This window comes from Epinephelus fuscoguttatus, linkage group LG5 (genome assembly GCF_011397635.1).
Source record: "Epinephelus fuscoguttatus linkage group LG5, E.fuscoguttatus.final_Chr_v1".
NCBI lineage: Eukaryota > Metazoa > Chordata > Actinopteri > Perciformes > Serranidae > Epinephelus > Epinephelus fuscoguttatus.
In genome coordinates, this window is record NC_064756.1 from 19,489,334 (window position 1) to 19,511,300 (window position 21,967).

Below are 21,967 nucleotides of genomic sequence, written 5' to 3' on the forward strand. Positions count from 1 at the left end.
AATGCAATTGGCTCTATTTAGAGTCAATGTTTGGTTTGTCCATTCTGGGCTATTGTAGAAGCATGGCGGTGCAACAAGGTGAACTCCATAGACGAGTACCCAGCACCTATGTAGCTCTAAATGGCTCATCTACGGTAATGATTTTTATATTCAGGTGATTATTCACTAAAGAAAATATTAAAGTATATTTTATTTCTGCCAGTATATACCACTGAATCCTACTCACTGAACTTTTAAGTTACACAGACAACTGTGCCTTGCAGTCATAAATACACTTCCCTCTTTGTGCCCCAAACTCACAAAGCCAGTACACCCTGACCTGTAGGTTTAAGTGCACTTATGTTTTGGATTTAAGGGTGGATTTTGCTCAGTCATCCTCTTTCTCAGTCACATTTCTCACCAGGATGTGGCTGCCCACTTGAAGTGCAGAACTCTCATGTAATACTGTCAGTTTCCTGGATCTGCTGCTATAGGAGCCAGGGCAGTCTTCCTATTGATTTCTGAACAGAAGGTCTTTTAGAAGTGTGGGTAGCCTGCCAAAACTAAGAAGCATGGAAAGTAGCCTGTGGCGTCATTAGCTGGGCAATTATAGGCACCTATGACCTTGGGTGGCGGTGGGGAGGGAGGGCAGATTTTCAAGTCCTATTTCTGCTCATCTGTAAGTGTTGTTAACATAAAGAGAACAGTTCCATTAAAGCGCTCTCTTTGTCCCCTGACAGTGATCCATGCATGTCTGAGACCCACAGAAACTAAAGAGTGCTTTAAGTCCCATCCTGAGTTGTGGTGCAGCATTTCTGAAAAACAACACTTTGCTCATTAGCTGGTTCTTGTATTTTCTTAACCGTAACCTTGCATGACCAGAAATATGTGATGCCAGATGCACAGAGTCAAGTGAAACCAACTAGCATGGTTGGCTGGTTTCAATACTTATCATGGGGGCATGTGTCTGTCTGTTTCTTTGCCATTCTTGAGACACATGCACACAGTTTTCTATCTCTTTGCATTTGGAGCCAAAAGAAACACTCTCCAATCAACTTTAATGGCGTTTCCGTGCCCAAGTGACCCATTTTGTTTATTCGGCTTATTTAGGATGAGAGAGCGGTACACTTCTGAAAGCACAGGTTGCCATTTGGTTTGATCCTTCCACTGCATGCTCCCATCTGTGCTAATCACTCTGTGCCTCCCCAGCTTCTTTGACTGCGGCCTCATGACTCTGGCTTATCAGTTTGTGTGCAGCAGGTCTCTTAGGTCTCATTCTGTAGTGAAATATTTTGCTGGTCACCGAATCTTGTCGTCCTGCCTGCATCATCTTTGGGAAATGGCTGAACTGTGGTGATCATATCCTGTGTTTCCAACATACTCTCACACCAAACTCATCAGGAACAGCAGCTTGCTCAGTGGCCCTACACTTCAAACTATGATGCTGCAGGTACCCGTCTGTTTTGATTCTGCTTATTACATACTACATAGTCCTTTCAAAAAAAACTTCTGTGTTTATAGGAAACATAGGTTTCAGAAATGACTTAAGGTTTATGCAATGATTCTACTGGGTTAGATCTAGAAAAAAGACCATGTAACCTACATTTGGTATGTAAAAGAAGTTTTGTGAGTAAGTTAACAAGACAGTACTGTGACACACATGCTGCATGATGTTATTTAATGTAAATAACCAAAAAAAAAAAAAGTTGACTTTTGGTTCCACACAGGACAGGAGACGCACGGGGACAGGTCACACAGGCAGTGCCGTTTAGCCCTGTTTCTACCAAGCAGTACGGTACGGTACAGATCAGTTGGGTACACATTTTTTCCATTTCCTTTGTGAAAAGTTGTGGATGGTACCAATGGAACTGTTCTGTACTGTCCCCATTTTTGGTCACCCCTCTGTTGGGGTACCTAGCACACAGATCTGGTACTAAAAGGTGGAGCTGTCAACACTACAGTCCGTTGATTGGTCAATAGCAAATGGTCACTCTGCTCAGGGCTGAGCTGTGGCTGGTTTTGAGGCTCATGTAACCACTGTTCATACTGTGGAGAGTTTTACATACATTAGTAAACTATAATAAAAAAAATGAAAGGATGTTTTGCTGCCTCTCACAGCGAGGACTGAGAAACGGAAATAACTTAATTCAGTGGGCCGATTGCAGCCAACCTTTACGGTGGAACCTCTATTTGTAATGTTACTCAATGTATGAGTTGACGACATGAATCCATCAGCACACCTTGAATTTCAATATGACAACTTTGACCATTACTTTGGTTTTTATTGTCTCTCTTGGATGACATACACTTTTAGTAATGAGTGGATCTTCAAGCGTTTATATTTCGACAGGATTTTGTGAACAGCATATATTCTAATCTTCACTTGGAGAAAAAAAAAGCGTTGTGGAGCGTCGTTCTAAATGCACAATGCACAATGACTAAATGCACAAAGCTGCTTTTTTGTAAATATCCCATCAAGAGAGACTCTCACTGCAGCCTGTTCTATTTTGTTTTCATAATGTCGACGTGCAACCCCATTCTGTGGACAATGAACAAGGTGCAGACTTCCATCTGTGTCACCAGTGATGAGGAAATAACAGCAAGTGCTGGATGGAGCAGTGAGTGTAAACAACCCCGCCCACATTTAAGTACTGTTTGCGGTGAAAAAGCTAGAGGCTAGGTACCATGTCTGAAGGGTTACTTTTGGTTCCAAAGGTACCATACCGAAAGTGTTTGGTGGAAATGTGGCTATTGTTTGACCCATTTTTACGTTCAGGCTGTTCTAATGCACTGTTCATATGTATACCTATGAAAAGTAATGCACCAAAATTTTGTAATAATTTTTTAATTTTGTAAAGAATTTTGTAATTTGTGTATATCCCAGGTAATCCCAGGTTTACAGTGGAGTTAACTGAGTGCCCAGTGTACCTCATACAGACACCAAAAGGATGCCTTGTGCATTGGTACCAGATGCAAAGGGCCACTGACCGAGCTGCCATATTTGATGCCCTGGGGATGAGTGGGTTGGTATTTTGGTGTGTTTAACCTCACTATCGATAGTTCAGTTCTGAGTAAACAGGATTTAAAGATCAGGTTTGTCAAATTTGAAGAAAAAAGGAGCTGTGGTGTTTGTCAGTCTTTGAGATAAGGATTTGTCAGGTTGTCATTTTCTTTGTAATGTCTCTTGAATGTGTTTTCTAAAGCACAGGCCTTAGAAAATAGGACACACCCTTATCAAAGCCTTGATGGCCTCTGACTCTGACCTTTCAGAGTCCACTCTCTATCTGTTGCATCGTCTTGGTGTATGAGAGCTTGTCACACTATCTACCTTCAACTATACAGTAGAGCATAGATGTCGAACTTCCTCCGAATAGTCACTTCAGGCACCTTGGCTGGTAAAAGGTTCTGGGTAGGATTTACTGTGGCAATATCAGATTCATTCAGTTTGTTGCCAAGAGCTTTTATCTCTTCCTCTAAAGCTTTGTGGGACCGCTGCAGCTCTGCAGAATACTTTCATCTCTCGTAGGTGTAGACATTTCTGTTTCCTCCCTAACGGCTCCCCACTGCCTCGCTTTCCATGAAGGACAGCTCATCTCGAACCATTTGGGTTGCTTCCTCTACTTAGGCATTTTTGTTGATTCTCATCCAACTTCTTTTCTGCCAGTTTAATGACTTTTCCACCTTATCTGTGCATCAGATACTGAGAGACCTTCACTATCTGATCCCTGTGCAGCTGTTGAGTGTGGTTGTTACCCAGAAGATACATTGCAAAAATGCAATTCTGAGTTTGGATTGAAATTCACTGCCATGGTATTTTGTCAGGGATGATTTTTTTCAAGTTTATTAAGGTTTTTTGCTTCGTGTGGTTTTGCCAAAATATCACTGCAATATGTCAGCTCTAAAAAAAACAAGGAAAATCAATGAAATGAAAGAAAAGTTTTAAAAACAAGTCCAAATATTTAGTCTCAAAGAACCCACAGATATCTTAAAACTACTGCATCCAGACTAAAAATTTGTCTAAATACAACCAAAGATTCATTTTTTCTCTATATGGAGGAAAATGTGCTTAATTTAGCAAATGCACGCCCATAAAGTATACCCCCGCACCCCCTGCGAGGTGGGGGGGCCTCGGAGTCCAAGGGGCCCCTTCCCCACTCGGTCAACAACTACGTTTTTGTTTGCTTTTTTAGAATTACATAGGAGCACATTGTGATCCTTTTGTCTGTGTGTCCAAAGTAGATATTGGCCTAACAATAAAGCAAACATATATTTCAATCCTTTTATTTTTGTTTGTTTGTTTGTTTTCTAGGGACATAAAAACCACGACAGCTACACTTGAAACAAGTACATTTGTCTAGATACAAAGACATGTTTTGTTTTTGTTGTTGTTTTTAAACTATTATCAGCAGTGATAGGGTTTGCCTTGATGAGGTCTATTTTGATGTAAATTTTAATGAGAATCTCTTTGTAGCCCAACTGGGCTTAAACCAGCTGGCTTTCCAATAGGGATGCACCAAATATTCTGTAACCAAATATATTCGGCCGAATATTGCAAAAAAAACACAAATTCGGTATTCGGTGGAATAAGTTAAAAGCAAGGCCGAATAATAGCGGCGTGTTTTGATAATGCAATCAATCCCACCAATTGTGGGTTGAACGGAGGTCACAGACACAGACGGTAATGTTAATCTATTCCTGTCAAATACGGCGGCCATCGGCTTGCCGGGCAACGGAGAAGTCGGTTCCAATAATATCCTCTTCATTACTTATCAAGGGACTGTCAGGGGAGGAGGGTGGCTGGTTGATTTTTATTTTATTTATTTATTTTATTTTGATCCCCCCTATGTTAATCACTTATTGATGCTGTTTTTGAAGTATGAATAAGTCAATAAGTAATTTATTCCATTGAAATATCATTGATGTATTATAGAAAAGTGATTTATCTTTTCATAAATGACAAAAGGCACATCTGCCTCATTTTCACTGTGAAATCGTGATACTACTCAGAACCATGATATTTTCATTGGTATCACACAGTGGGTCCCAATATTTGTACCGTGACAACACTAATCTGGAGGGGGTTCATCTGCAAAAACTAATGAAAAACTAAACAATGATATTCGGTATTCGGTACTCGGTATTCGGCCAAGCGTTTAATATTATTCGGCTTCGGCCACAAATTTTCATTTCGGTGCATCCCTACTTTCCAAAGTCGGGATTCGACCAGCTATTGTTACTGACAGGACCATCGAAGTAGTCCTCGGAGACATGTCTGACCATGTGTCGGGGTTTGCAGTCCATGCTGTTAGGAGCGGTTGGACAAAGCAACACAATGGTGATGTTTTAGAAACATCATGTTTGCTGGAGGCCCGCCACGTATTGAGAAAGTTCACCTTGATGTGTGGGAACTGTAACTCTACGGCAGGCTCTGTTGTCAGCAGGGGATCTTGCTTTGGTAACCTTATCAAGCAGCCAACATGGGCAATGCATTCTCATCCCAGTTCCTCAAATATTGCCGCTTTGTCAGTGGCCACTAGGTAGCCTCCTGCGTCTGTTGTTGACGTTCCTGGATGTTGTGTCAATTTATGCTTGTTACATGCATTGTGTCTTTTTAAAATACATGTTCATTCTCACAGGAAATATATGATTCTATCTCACACAGGCTTGCCAGTTCCTTGCATTACGTTATTATTGCAGCACTTTAAACTGACACCATCTGGTGGTGTTTCAAACTGATGCTGTCCAGCAGTGTTTCAAACGGTAACCGTCCAGCAGTCTTACACAGTCCCGCCAGCCAGTGGCGTATCATACTGCTATGAAAGGTGCTTTTTTTGCATCTGTGTCTGATGCCGCAATCACTGACAAAGCAATGGTATTTGATGAGTTTGAAATGAGAATGAGCTGGCCCAGGGGGAAGCAGGGAAAGAGTCTTCAGACCCCACCTGAACACCAGCCAAGGGCAGCCAATGGAGGTCCTCTGATCACAGGTCACCATTGCCAAGTGGTCACTGTGTTGTACAATAACAAATCTACTTGTTTTTAGCTGTACTGGTTTATAATTTCTAAATATATAGAGACTAGAATTTCTTAAATTTAAGCACATTTTCCTTCATATTGAGAAATTCCTTCTTTGTATCCAGGCAAATGTACTTGGTTTTAGTGTAGCTGCACTAGCTTTAAGGTATCTGTGTGTTCTTTGAGACTAGATATTTTTGTTTCCAAAAAATATAGAATTGTACAACAGTTCAAATGACTCATCGTGCGTTCCTCAGATAAAAAAAGTGTCTTTGTTCTGTACTGTACTTTGTCGATAGGTATTATTCGGCCGAATGCTGTGCTGTGATGTAAGACTAACAGTAAAACAGTGAATTCCATTTGGTCATAATCTGTTTTAGGATGAGATACTTAAAATATGAAATTCTGACATCAACAAAGTAGTTTTGCAGTTGTCAGTATTGATCCAGCAGCTTTATAATTCTGTTAATTCTAGTTTCAGGCATTAAGTTTCTCAGTAATGAGTTTTAGTATCTTATTTAGTTAATTAAGGACAAATAAGCAAAATGCTTCAACATAAAAAATCTTGTCAGACAGTAAACAATATTATGCCTTGATTTGAGATATTTAATCTTACTTACTTTTCACTCTTTAGCCGTGTAGCCAGTGGCTTTGCCCTCAGTATATCATTGTATGCAGGTCATTACTATTGAGACCACTTGCATAAAGAATCGTTAGTTTTCTTTGTTTACAAGCAGCAAAATCAATGTAGTTTAATTTCAGGAGTGTAAAAACTGCATCGATGTAATGCCAGTGTTTAAATTTGTCTGGCCTAGTTTTCAACACCCACTTTAAAACCATATCTGCTGTATATTTGGATAAACTCCAATTAACATTTGTCGAGTCGACCAACACTTAATTAATATTAGGAAACCCAGATAAAGTTGCTTTTTATGGGTTTGATTAAGGGTCCATCGGAGATGTACTAACCAGAGCACTGACGAGAGGGTGGAGAGAAGAGAAAGATGGAAGAGAAGGGCAGCTGGGAGGGATAAGGGAGAGAAAGGCAGATAATCATGTGTTTGACATTTCAGTGTCTGGTGAAAGAGAGAGGATGGGAGAAAAGAAGATGAATAGACAAGGGATTACGGGTCTGAAAAGGAAGACAGCTTCTCTTAAGATGCTTTCCCTCTTAAATGCAAGTGGGAGGAAGTGAGAGGAGGGCCTGTGGTCAGAAAGAAAGACACGGAAAGTAAGAAAGAAAAAGATGTGAGAGGGGAAAAGAAAGGAAAAGTGAGAGAACCCTCCTACACTCACCAGTCTGTTATTTCTAAAAACGACCCTCCAGGCTCTCAGGATGGAGTGACGCATCTCTGGCTACCTTGGATTTACTTGTTTTCTGACACACACCACACACAGAGACACACACACGTAAGTACACAGAAAACAAAACACATCCATCTTCTGTCACTTCAGAAAACTAACTTGAACTCCCACCAGGCTGTCTATTTAAACACATATTATAGTGTTGACGTACATGTACTGTAACCACAGCGTTTGCAATCGCATGCAGAAGTTTTGTTTCATGTTTTCTGTGTATTTAGATCAAAATATTTTACCTATCATTTCGTTTTTTTGTTTTTTTTTTAGAGAATGTTTTGTTTGTTTCCATTTTCGTTCCCATTTCCCAAACAGAAAAACAAGCATAACATATCCACTTATCAGATTTCATTAGAACTGTCAAAAATGTTGCTTAATCTTTTCCATAATCTGGTTTGTTGGGACATGGCCATGAAGGGTTGTGTGAAAGCCAAGATATGACACAATGAGGCTGAACAGAGAGACAAGAGAATCCAGATCATCATGTTCCCAAAAAACTAAGGGCCTCTTTTAGATTCTGTGAACTAGATGTGGAATTATAAAGTGAGAGTTTGTTATTTGTTCTATCTTCCTGCCATACAATCACTCCCTGGCTGTCTCTTTCTCTCACTTTTAACTCAGCGAGATTACCGCACAGACAAGACAGGCAAAGTAACATGGCAGTTCAAAGAGTTTGGGTTCTTCAAAGAGAAGCTCGGGATAAGCCAAACTCATGTCTCGGTAAATAAACAGAATATTTGCAGGTGGGAGTTGAAATGATATGTATTATTAACTGAACAGTTTATATTTTAAATTATTTTTTTATGTTTTGTTTTTGTTTTTAGATGGTGGGTAAACTATTCCAAATGTTACAGGGTGAATTCTGCAGCAGAAACATGTGTAACACAGTCAAATATACATTTTTAATATTAACTTGCACACAAAATTTGTTTCAGTTGTTATTATCTGACTCAATAGAGTGTGCCAGTAAACCCGGAACTCCGTTTGCGCTTTTAGCACTTCCGGTTCTCTCGTCTAAAAGTCAATACGTTTTTTGAATGGGATTTTGGTAAAATGCCTCAAATAAGGGGGTCCGTGTCATTGGTCCGACCTCCCATTAGTTCGATGTCCCATTAGTTCAAACAGTCCGACCTGTTCGTACTAATGGGGGGGTCCCATAAGTCCGACTGTCCATTCTAACCGTTCACCTCCATTTCAGCCGCGGGAGTGAAAGGCATGCACCGTATCTACAGACTGTTACATATTATGCAACCAGCAATCTGATTTATTGAGAGTTTATACTGTAGTAGTCTCGCTCACCAGACCTTTCTCAAGAAAAGAAAGGTCTGGCTGGGCCGACTCTCACTTTAAGATTGGAGGAAAAAATGCCCCGGCTGCTTGTATTTATTTGAACCAATCACAATTGTTCTGTGTGGTGCCACAGCAACGGTGCGCTTGCAAAAATATTGCCGGGGGGAAACAGGTTTTGGTGTAACATGCCCACAAAAATATCGCCTACAGGACGCGAACCATGGCAGAAAAATGGCTACATCCCCGCAAGATCAAACACAGCAAAAGTTAGTAAAGGACGTGTTGAAAACTGCAACCGGAGGTGGTAGGGCGGGACTTCAGCGGGTGGCTCGTTCCGCCCAATGAGAGGCTGATCTTTGCAGCGAACTTCCACCCACTCAGACTAATACTGTAGTGCCGCATAGCCTAATTCCCGACAGCAAGATTGGTTTTTAAAATAATAAAAAGTCAGTTAACCCTCAGAACTCAGAGCGGTAGCTTTCATATTTTGCAGAATATCTCTAAAACCACGTGACGGAACTTAATGGGTTAAATTGTGCTCAGTAGTTTACGTATTGGTTGTTCAAAACTGAGCGATTATAACCTTTCCAGAAAGTTTTTAATCCAGCCGTGAAGTGCAGAGTTTTTTTTGATAACTTCATAAAGTAAAGCCACTGCGGTATCGCCGTGATACTGTGATTATTTTAATCTGAGGGCCTTTTCTGACAAAAGCAGTTAATTTGGTTGATTAATTACAGAAAAACAATTGACAGCAGTAGAAAGAATATGCAAGAATCAAAAACAATGCTTTGTCCCTGGCCAAGATGCGATTGGAGACAGCATTTCTAATGATCACGTGACAAAATATTGCAGCAATTGAAACATGAACTTTAATTGAACTTACAACTTTTTTCTTTTTTTTTTAAATTGTCAAATTATCCCTCCTTCTGTTTTCTTCTTCCTCCACACCCCCCCTCTCTCTCCCTCCCCTCCTCCCTCCTCCTGTCTTTCCTCCCTCCTCTCCACCCTGCCCCTCTTTCCCTCCTCCAGACTTCCCCCCTCTCTCTCTCTCCCTCCTCCTCCTCTCTCCTCCCTACTCCTCTCTCTCCTCTGTCCTCCTCTCTTTCCTCCTTCCTCTCCACCCTGCCCCTCTCTCCCTCCTCCACACTCCCCCCCTCTCTCTCCCTCCCCTCCTGCCTCCCTCCTCCTCCTCTCTCATCCCTTATCCTCTCTCCTACCTCCAATCCCACTCATAAAAAATTGTGTAGGGAATGCAGCACTGCATCCCAGTACTCCTGGATATTTCTGACCCCTTGATTGTAGTCTCTCTTGAGACGTGCCATCTTTTCCTCCAACCGTCGTCACTTTCTCCTCTGTGTTGGAGGAGCTTGTTCTTGTTGGGCAGCTGTGATGGCAACCTCCACAAGACACTGCTCATCTTTGAGGTGCCTCAAAAAAATCCACAGGCTTGGATGAAGCCTGTGGAGGGTATTGTTCCACCTGCGGTGAAAAGCTAAAACAGAAATAAAAACATTGATAATGACTAATAATACTTTCAGACAGTCATCCTCTCAATGAAAGGAAATCTTCTCTTGAATGCCCAATAGAAATCAAAACACAAACTGAGTTGATTACATTTAATGAAAAGGTGAAACTCTGGGTGACACAAAAGCAAACACGCAATGATCAAAGACAAACACCTATAGCCTTGGCACATTGTGTCACTGTCTAAGGCAGTGGTTCCCAACCTTTTTATATGCGAAAAATTAATTTGGTTTCAATCATCTAATTGTTTTTATTCATATTATGTTGAAAATAAACATTAGATTTATATCACATTTAGGCTATTTCATGTATGAAAATGTTTTAAATTATGTGTGGTGTTTTTATTGTATTTTATTTTATATTCTATTTATTTATTTTACATTTATTTTACAACTATTACTACAAATTTCCCTGCCTACCTATGATAAAATGTTTAATCTTCATTTTTCAAAACGCCCCATAGCAACAGACTCACCCATGGTTTCGTCCTACCGCCGCCATTTTTGACTGTCAGCAGATCACAGCAGACCCGCTTGCATACAAAAACACACAGACAAACTGAAGTAAATCACTATTAATTATGCTTACAGTGCTACTCACCTTGTGATAGCTTGGTCACAGCTGCTTTTTCACGTTTTTTTAAAGCAAAATATAGACTTTAAAAAGAAAAAACGAAGAAAAACGGCCAAGATGGCATCGTTACATATTACATCCACTTAGGGGAAGATTAATTTAATAAAGATAAGATAATAAATAAAGATTTATTTACAGTTTGTACAGTAAGGGGACAGTAATAATACTAATAATATGTAGGCCATTTTAATATGATATATTTTAATGTTAAAGCAGTAATCAATTCTGATATAAATGGTCCAAGCGGCTATATGTATATACATACATTACATAAATACCACACGCAAAATAACTGCGTGGGTCTTGCACAAAACTGCAAGGGATTGGAGTGAAGTGGATGTATATATATATACACACATATACATCCACTTCACTCCAATCCCTTGCAGTTTTGTGCAAGACCCACGCAGTTATTTTGCGTGTGGTATTTATGTAATTTCGTCTATTCTATTTTATTATTCCTGCATGTTGGGGTCCTTAAACAGTATTACAGTTGGATAAATTGGGGCTGACTGGAAAGCTGTGACTCTTGTGGAGTCAGTGAGCCCCTTGTATTCATGTGTGTGCCATGTGTTTACACTCTTGCCTCATAATAGGCATATCATTGCAGTAATTTTATTGTATGAGGTGAGCTGTTTTTAATATTATATACAGGTGAATCGAATGGAATCCCTGCTATTGACGACACAATAAAACATCCATCGGTTAAAAGTAATTAATATTCTGAGTAGTTTTTGAGAAGAGTACTTTGTACTTTTACTTAAGTATTTTTTAAACACCAGTACTTTTACTTGTAACTGAGTACAATTTAAGCAATGACAGTACTTGTAATTGAGTACAAATTTTCAGTACTCTTTCCACCTCTGCCAAAATGGCGGCAGCGCTACCGCAGCGCCCCTAGTGGCTGTTGTCAAAAATTCAACGGACCTTCGCCTCTTGGTATCCATGCTCTTTGTTTATACCTTCAACAAAATTGTTGGTCCTGTTGTCTGTGGTCCTCTCATACACGTTCCACAACGCCGGTGGAAACTGGCAGCCGTCCTCCACATAATTACGGCCAAGGTAGTGGATGAAGCCTGCCAGGTTGTGGAAGCGCTGCATCAGTCTCACTGTTGACCTCTTAGCAGCCAGAAGTCTAAAATTCTGGCGCACCAGTGCCAATGGCAGGTACAGTACCTGTAATGTTTTAGAATTATGAGGAAGTCTTTAAATTGAACATCTCTTAAAGGAATAGGTCACTGAAAAATGAAAATTCAGGCATTATCTACTCACCCCCATGCTGGTAAGTTGTCAGGAACAGTTTTGTGCAGCTCGGTGCATTGCTGGAGTCCCACGGGGAGCCAGCTTTCTGTATTGCTCCAAACAACGGACATTTATGGGGACCTCTGGCAAAACCGAATAAAAGTATCCCCAAAAATCCTTCAAAATGCTCCAAACCTCTTCTGAGCCGTGTTCGATATGTCTGGAAGCCGCGGTGTACATTATTATGTGGAGAAGACGGCATTTCATGTCTGTTTACAGGCTAAATGCTCAGTGTAGCTCATAGCGAGTTTGTGCATGCGCAGGACGTGACGCCCGCGGGTGCTCAGGCTTCAGTGAGCATTTAGCCTGTAAACACAGATGAAATATGGTTAACTTAAGCGAGTTTCAGGTTTTGTTCTACGACATAAAACACATCAGTAAATACCCTACTTGTGAATTTTGAAGCTTTTACGTGTCATAAAAAAGGCGGTTGCTAACAAGTTGCTCAATACGACTACAAACCCTGTCGGGGACATTAAACATCATCACCCCCGAACAGGCGAGAGTGCTGGCAGTCCACCATTACAGCTTCTTATTTAGCTTAAACAGTCCGATTTCCCCATTATACAATGTTTTTAAAATGAAGCGGCCGAAATCAGTTGAAAGCTTAGTGGCGGTGACGTCAGGAGTCACGCGACTGTGGAATAGTCATGTAGTCCGTTAAAGCCTAACGTTAGCTTTTTACTTCTGGCGATCGCATTTAAGCTTCAAATGCAGTATGAAAGGTGTTCATATGTGAAGATTATCTCGCTGAACAAAACCTGTAAGTATCATAAACTTGTGTTAGCCACAGAGATTTTCTGACATAATCCAAAACGCAATGCAAAAATCACATTCACTTTCTCTTCCGGGAACCAGCGCGATGCTAAACTTCCGGGTTTTGACGTCAGCCCTGGCACACTCTATAAACCTATGGCTAAGCCACGCCCCCCTCCACTCACTCAGACAAACTATCAACATTCAGTGACCGGCGCTATGGCAGGTGTCACAGTACATGACATTTTGCAGGAGGCAATTGATGATTTTTGGGGACATAACGATCAGATGTCATTGAGAAGTAACCAAAAGGGCCTAAAATGCGCAGTGGAGGGATATATTCATCATTTTATTGTTGAGAAGGTAGATGAAAAGCTTAAATTACAAGCCAAAATTTACAGGTCACAGCGTACGTTTGTGAACCGCATCTCATTGCCGTCACCATCAAAGACAACAAGTTAAAGTGCCACTCAAGTTAAGGTTTTTGGCTCAGAATATGAGAAAAGGATAACAGCCTTTTTACCATCTTTACCAAGAGTGTCTCTCCGTTAGTTTGGTGCTACAGTATTTACATTGAATCATTCAGCATAACGTTTGCCAACCTTTGTTATCTCTGCCATTACAGATAAGTTAATGAAGCTGAGCTCCAGAAGTTAACGTTAGCTTAACTGGAGCCCTTTGGACAACAGCTAACAATGATGTACGATCACCAAAGTACAAAACTAGAACAAAATAGGCTAATGAACTCCCAGCAAACAAGGTGACATGATGAACAACGCAGCTAAAAGCTAACGTCAGGCTAACTTTAGCTAACGTTAGCTAGAGATGTTAAAGATAACTTTATATTTCTTTCCAGCAAAGTGACAGTATGTTGCCTCAAACACAATGTTGACTTACCTTAAAACAGATGTAGACATCATTGTTAATCTTATTCACATTGAGCTGATATTGTGGTCTAATGTTACCACAAAACTTTATCCAAAGGAGACACTTTTCTCGGTTGAGATGTGGTTTAGGAAAGGGTAAAAAACACACCTCGTCGCCCAGCCACTCAGGATACCTCGTGTTGGAGTTGCATGTACCCCATGCACACCGTTTGACCATTTTTTAAACTTCAAATCTCTTCAAAAGCTCATAAAACCGAACAAAACTGACTTTCTGTAATGCATTTCAATGAACGTCCAGGCAGAGAATGTCCGAGTGTATGAGAATGGCTATAGACACTGTGATTGGCTAATCGCGTTTTAGGCCTACATACATAGACATCGGAACTAGGGGTGCGGGGGGTGCGGCCGCAGCCCCTCCCATCCGCACCCCCACACCCCAGCCTCCCTACCCACTGCATTACGCTTTAAAAAAATAAAGAATCTGAATTTAAACTCAATTTGTCTGACTTACATTTATCTCTTTCATATCATTAATGCATAGATCTATGTTTTTGATGTGATATGCAGCCTGCCTGACTACATACAGTAGCCTTGGCATCCAGGATGTTGTGTCCATCCTGCAAACCTTGCAGCCCCAAACCCGCTCCATGCTGTCGGAGGTGGAGAAGCTCATTAAGCTCTGTCTGGCCCTGCCCATATCTGTTGCGGCATCCGAGCGCTCTTTCTCAGCCTTGCGCATTCTGAAAACCTGGCTGCGCAACACCATGACGCAGGAGAGACTAACACATCTGGCCATTATGAACGCTTATGACCTCATGGATGAAAGCGATGTCTCGACCCTGCTTAAAATCTTCATCAGTAGGTCAGCTGAGAGAAGGTCCACTTTTGGAAATGCATGAAAGCCCTGAGTCAGGAGCGCAGACTTTTCTTTTTTTCATACAAGGTTACAAATAATGTTGTGTTCCTTAAATGGCTTGATTTAGTTGTCAAAGTTTCATTTTCTTAACAGTAAAGATGCCGTGTTCATCCATTCTAGTTCTCTTATAACTGCATGTTATTATAAAATAACTTCAAATCAAATCCTTAATCATTGGTAAGTGTGCGTACTTCCCCCGCCCCTCCCAACAAAAATCCCGCCCCCCCCTCAGATAATAGTTCCAACGTCCATGCCTCCATAGTCAATATGTGGAACATTTCATACTCAGTTTCTGTACCCCTACGTTTACCTTTGGGGGTATCCCACCTATAAAGGGGTGTCTCTCACCTTACCTCTCCCCTTTTGCTGTTGTGCTCCCTGGGAGAGGTGAGCAGCATTGCTCTTGTAGTAATTTCCGTGTTTTAGCCCTGTTAAGCTGTTTAAAAATTAATTTTAGGTTAAGATATTCCTGTGTCACTTAAGTTGTGTAGGGGCTCGAGTTTGTATGGTTGTGTTTGATGGAGGATTTTGTTTTTGCCACTTACTGTCAGGATTTAATGGAGATCACCTCCAAAGATATCCCCAGTCTGGGCCTCTTCATACTAACACAATGCAGACAACACTGGAGTCCAAAATAATGCAGAGGTGAAACACCTCCACCACCTCCCTCCTTTTTCCTTATCCGCTGTGAGGTTTCAAATGACAGAGGGATGTTGTATGCTGGTATGCTGTAAAGCCCTCTGAGGCAAATTGTTATTTGTGATACTGGGCTGTATAAATAAAATTGATCGATTGATTGATTGATTTGTCTGAGTTGACTTGTCATAATTGGGGGGAACCAGTGAGGGCTCATGTGTGTGTTAAACCCACTCTCACGCTGAAGCTGTCAAAATCTGGCGCTTGGGCAGTGACTTGCGGCTTCAAACACTGACGCTGATACTGACACTGACTGACACCTTCAGTGTCGGCATAGTTATAGTTAACGGCAGCTGGCGGCATCAGGGGAAAACCCAGCAGGACGAGAACAAAAGTTAAGGCGGCGAAAGTCCAAGTAGGGTGGGCAGGAGGGATGGTGGATGGATCCAACTAACAGCCAGGAGAGAGGCCTTAACCCAGGCAACCTGTAAGATTTTAAAGCCAAACCCTGTTCTTTTTTCCTGAACCCAACCACGTGTTTTTGTGTTGGCTAAACGTAACTATGTGTGTTTGTTGTTGAAGAAAAAATAAAGTTGATTCACGTTGTTGTACTGACGTAGTGTGTTTATTTTGAAATAGACTGTCTGTAAACGGTAAATTCCCTGTGAATACATTAGTGTATCTTGAAAGAAGACAATGCATCTAACAGGCAGAACTTGACACTGTGTCCCAGAACATCAACCTATGGTATGTGGTTGTGGAAAGTCCATGACCAAACATCAATATGTGATGAGGTCGGAGTGAGAATGTGTTGCTTCGTTGCTGCCATAGTGACCCCTACTGATTGGTCTGGGCACCGTTGTACGTAACCTGTGTTGCCAGTTTTATGATGAAAACTGTAAAAAGGCAATAATTTGACCATTCTGTGACACTTACAGTTAGTCCGCACTCTTATTTTAATGTATTTCCCAACATAAACAGATGATTCATGATTCATGAACACGGCTGTTGTTCTGAAGCTTGAACTTTGTCACTAAGTTCTGCTGTGTTCAAGTCGAGTTGTTTTGAATGCATCACTGGCCCTCTTTTATTTATTTAACTAGCTTAGCTTATGGCCTGAAGTGTTTACATGCAGAATATTAACAGGCTTACAAGACATCATGTCTTGTAATTTAATTTTGTAATAGTAGGCTATTACAAAAGGTGACAGACTGATGGACTCATGGACTCATCCCCCCTTCCACGCATCAGTGCTACGTCAGCGAGGGTAGATTGCAAAGGCTGTCAAAAAGTTTAAACAATTTCCCTCAGAATGTTTTAATTGTAAGCATCTGGTACCATAGTTGAACATTTTTTGATCTGGCAACACTGTACGCAACTCACATAGTGCTTGATTCAGTGTGGCAACCTCCTAATGCTTGACCAAAACACTTCCCTTTTCCATGAAAATAAACTCTTCTATTAATGACTTTGGCCTCCACAACCAAGCAACACAAACAATCTAGAAAAGTATTTTTCTAAGTGTTTTTATCCATTGTTGCACAAAAACAAGGTCAAGGATAACTCACTCAGCAGCTAGGAACTATCTCCATCCACCTATCTGAAAACATCATGCTGTACAGAGGTGAGCAAAATCTTCATATTATCCATTGAAAATTAACTTTTCTGACTCAATGTCAGAAGTTCTGTGGTGGGAGTTCTGCACAGAGGGTTTCCAGGTGCTACATGACAGCCTGGAATTCAGTCAAGAACAAACAGAGTCACTCAGCAGGGAGAATAAAACACTGCATCATACTATAAACAATCTCACATCCTAACTCACCTCTGTCTCAATGAAAAAAAAGGTAATGAACTGACAGCATGAGGGACAATTTTACAGCATAAAACAAAGACATGTATCTATCGTATTCAACAAAAATATCTCATTTGTCTGTAACGACACAGTTGCAAATGCTGAAAAGATGCAGATATGGTGCATATTTATGGCGCAAACACAGATGTCCCATCCTTTTTTTATAACTTTTTCTCCAGCATCTGCAACTGCCCAACTGAAGGTGACTTTAATACAGTTATTGATCCATAAAACACAAGCAATAAACGTACCTGACAAGCCACATAATTCAGTTCATTAGGGAGAGAGAGTAATCATTCTTCCCACCAGTTCAACACTCATATTCATGAATTGAATTCTGAACCAGCAACATATTAATATCAAATATCTCATACTCAAAGATTCACCTATGACTGACCATGCTCCTGTGTCACTAATAAGGAGCTGAAACAGCCAATAGAAACCCATCATTAGAAGGCACTTTAACACATCACTCCTACAAGACCCTGCATTTGACATATAGGAATATTAAAAGGAGGTGTTCATTCTCCCCAGTAAATTATTCTCTTGAGCAGTGGTTCCCAACTGGTGGGTCGTGATCCGAAAGTTGGTTGCAGATCCATTCTGAATGGACCACAAGTGACTCGCAAATGTGTCAATCATGGCGGCTGCTGGTCTTTCAAACAGGGGAAGCTCACTTTAAGTTTACATCATAAAATTTGTCATATTGTAGCGAGGCAGTAACTTACGAAAGGAACATTTAATTGAAGCCGTTTTTCAACCACACTTATGCCATAGAACCACAGCAAAACACACCTCAAAGATTTTCAGATGGGTTTACGAATGGTGAAAAAGCGCTGTCAGTCACAAAGAGGTTCAGCCTTTTAGACAGTTCCTCCAATCATCATGCATACACTGAGCGTCGTCTCCCGTCTACCGCTCCATTAGGTCCCAGGGAAGCTGAGCCTCCAAGGAAAGGAAAGTTTTTGTCGCATTTATCCAATGACCGTCTCGCTTTGCTGCATGAAAAAAACCTGCTCAGCGCTGTCTCATAGGAATGCTTGGAGGCTCCGCATCCACTGTGCTGACACAAGAATGTATGACAGGGAGGTCACGTTTCAAAACTGTTGATAAACAGACGTTTGAACATCATAGTCATGATGTTAAATGCATCCTAGTGCACATTTAATGCAATGTAAATTTTTATTTTAATGTTAATTCAATAGTACATATTTGACCATTTCTTCTATGAAATTCTAGGGGAAGTTCAGCTTCCCTTGTTGTCTCAGAGCAATTGCCCCTGGTGTCAACACACTTTATTTTGAAGTACAGTCAATTTTCAGTAGACATGAAGTGTTTGAGTGCAGTAATAAATCTAAGAAATATCAGGCACATCAAACGGAAATAAATCAAAAACAAATAATGAAAGACTCAGCAGGGAAGCCCACACAGTCTCCTGAAGAAATACATATCTTTTATGAAACTTCACTGCAAACCTGCGTTCAGCAGAATACAGGTTTGTATTCAGCAGTGTTTTACAAATGCTCTTACAAACACATGGACCATCTAAGCACCCCTTTTCACCAACTGACAACTGAAATAAAACAGAACACTTTTGGCAGGCCAAACAAAAGTCACCACCTTGTGGACTCTGCATAGTTACTAAAGCCCCATGCACGCCACTTCCAAATCCAAAGCTTGAAAGGCTTACCGGTGCCTAATTACAGTTACTAAGCTATGATTGGAAAAGTGCTGTTTGGCGGAAGCTTTAGTAAACAGTCAATTAAGATTAAATACTGTAGTTTAAGTTTATAAAAACTACATACCTGAAATATTTCTTGTATTGCTATTCTAGACACTTTATTGATCACTTAATATTTTCCAGGCATCCCCAGACCAACAGGAAAGTTTGCAGTGACAGACAATTTCTCAGCCTGTAACGCAGACCTAGACTGGCCATCTGGAGCCCCAAGAGAATTCCCAATGGCAGGCCAGGAGTGTTAGGCCAGAGTTATAAATGCAAAATGAAATGGGCAAATCAAAGCCAAAACAACACAGGAAGGATACAGTTACTCACTCTGCAGTCTCTGATCCTGGTGAGAGAAGCACCACCACATCAAAAGCACATGAATTCAGCATAGATCAGTGTCAACACTGAAGATATCAGCTGTAATCTGTCTTTTTATTAGTTTGAGCAGTTGATAAGCAGATGTATTTTATCTTGTTTGAGCACAAACACTCCAAATTGAATGACTCCTCTGTGAGTCCTTGAAGTGTTTCCCCCACAGCCTCAGTGCCAACATGCAGATAGCAGAGGTAGAGGTGCATTTTCTTTTTCTTTAAACTAAACCACAGCTGGACATTTTGATATAGGCTGTATCTTCTGTCAAGTTTGGCCAGCTGGCTGTCAATTACAAGTGTGAACACTTCACACTCTAAATCCAGACAGTTGTTTTTTGTCTTGTCACTCGCTGTGTGTCTCCTTCATACATTTCACAAACCATCGGGGACATCTTCTTTGCACCTGCTTCGAAACTGTCAAATTGACCACAGAGACCTGACAGTTAGTCTCTCAGTCAATGGACAAGGTCTGCAAGGTTACATGGGTCAATTTCAATTGCTTGTAGTGCAGCACTCACCCAAATTTTGAGAGAGGTTTTCACAGTTTACCCAGAAATTCAGCTTCAAGCTTGCACAGTTGTGTTTAGAGTCCAAAATGAATGCCAGATATTGGCATAGTTTTGTATGTGCTGACAACAGACTGTATAAAATAATGTAGTTACGATGATGTCACCCATTGGTTTGTGGCCCCGCTCTTAAATATGCATAACTTTAAGCCTTAATAAAATGTAAATGGGTGAGTTATATGACATTCACACACCCACAGTTGTCATGAATGTTAAAATTAGCAACAGAGATGAAATTCATTTTTTTGTACCAGGTTGTGAACATGTTTAATGAATAAAGGTACTTATACGGTTAATGGATTTGCCACTATCTAGCAATTTCTCTGTATATTTAACAAGCAAATGTAGCTGTGCACATATGTGATATATTGGCAGAAATGGAATATAATATGATATAATGTAATTTAGTATACTATAATATATTTTTTTTAGTCTATAATCACCTGAAAATAAGAATCATCATCTTTTAATTACCCTAGAGCAGTGGTTCCTCAAATCCAGGTGTGCCTTGGAATTTTGTGATCATATTTTCAATATTCAACTGGGCCTATACACAACATTATGGATGGATTTTTAATTGACTGTATCAGTATGTTGTGCGCATCCATTTCCTAATAAGGAGACAAACTCTAGCCAAAAATGTAATTTAATTTAATTTAATTTAATATAAAAAAACTTTCACGGGAAACTGTAAACGGATAGGTTATATAAATTCGTTGCGCATGGGAATTCTAAGTGTGTGACACCTCAAAAGTTCTGATTGGCAGCCAGTGTGAGGGATGGTAACATTTACAAGAAGAAAGCCGTGAGTGGGACAATGGATCACTTTACTGTACCAAGCAAATTACAGCAAAGCACAAGCGAAAACGACCTTCAGTTGAAAGAAAAAAATCTGTCGGTAGACAGTATCACGAAAGCTACCTGTCTTTATCTTTTTATTATTTTTATTGTCTTATGTCGTGATAAGAGCGATAACACGCGTTAGCTATTGTGCGCTAATGTAAACACAGGTGTGCCTTGAGATCTTGGCTTGCCCTTTGGTGTACTTTGGGCACAAAAAGTTTGAAAACCACTCCCTAGAACGAGCTGTTTGTATGTACATCAGGCATGAGTCTGCCATGTTGCACTGCCATGTTTCTACAGTAGCCCAGAATGGACAAACCAAACACTGGCTCTAGATAGGACCATTCACATTTTCACACCAGCCCCTCGCAATGAGCCGAACAGCGTCAGAAAAACATTAAATTGTCTACATGAAATTGCTTTGTCCCATGTTTTTTTTTACCAGTTTAAATCACTGGGCCCATTTGTTTTGGAGAGGAAGAGACCTCTGGAGACAATTCAGCCCAGTAAAAGAAATCCTGAACAATTAACAATGAAGGAATACTAACTGCGAGTTAATGCTTGGCACATGGGAGAAGTTTAAGATGGTTGCAATCTGCAGTCCTCACTGGTATGGATGCCACTAAATCCTACACAATGCTCCTTTAAGTACATTTTTTTTTATTATTATTAATATAAAGTGCAAGTAAGTACAAAAAGTACATTAAGTTCTGTATATTAATGCATCCATAAAATCCAGGATATTTGGTATATTATTTGGCATGGTAGTCAGAATATGGAGGTCCTGAGCCACGAACATGAGGGTGACGATATTATTACCTTCACAAAAGTCATATTTTTCGCAGGCCTTTTGAACTGGATCGCATTACACTGTAGAGGTGCTCAGATTATGGTCTCCAGCCCCTCTGTATCAGCGGCTGTAAGTCTCAGCAACTGAGGTTATCACAGTGAGATTTAGAGAGAGGCAGGGAGAGGGAATCAGAGGAGGAGCAATTCATGTCACTACAGTGGCAGTAATAAGTCTCTGCAGTGTGTGCTAGTGTGCGTGTGCTGCGTGTGCACGCGCTTTACAGTAATAAGCTTGTTGGTGTCTCCAGTTCATTTATCTGCCTCCATTCAGAGTGACCTTCAGCTGCACGGCCTGCACTCAGATATTATCTACGCACATGCTGTCTCTCTCACACACACACACACACACACACACAGATGAAAAAAGTCGTAGACATACACAGGCAAGAACACGCACACTCACACTTTAAGTTGCTAATAATCTCAACCACAATAAGCGAGTTAAATGACATTTTCATTA

The 21,967-nt window shown here is 40.6% G+C and overlaps 1 long non-coding RNA gene across 1 annotated transcript in view; it reads left to right on the plus strand.

Annotated features, from left to right (window-relative positions):
- The first annotated feature begins 7,225 nt into the window (after nucleotides 1–7,225).
- The window catches only part of LOC125888947 (uncharacterized), a 36,931-nt gene continuing 22,189 nt past the window's right edge, over nucleotides 7,226–21,967 (plus strand). Inside the window, exon 1 of the long non-coding RNA XR_007449383.1 lies at nucleotides 7,226–7,404. This is a non-coding gene — a long non-coding RNA (uncharacterized LOC125888947). The remainder of the gene's footprint in view (nucleotides 7,405–21,967) is intronic.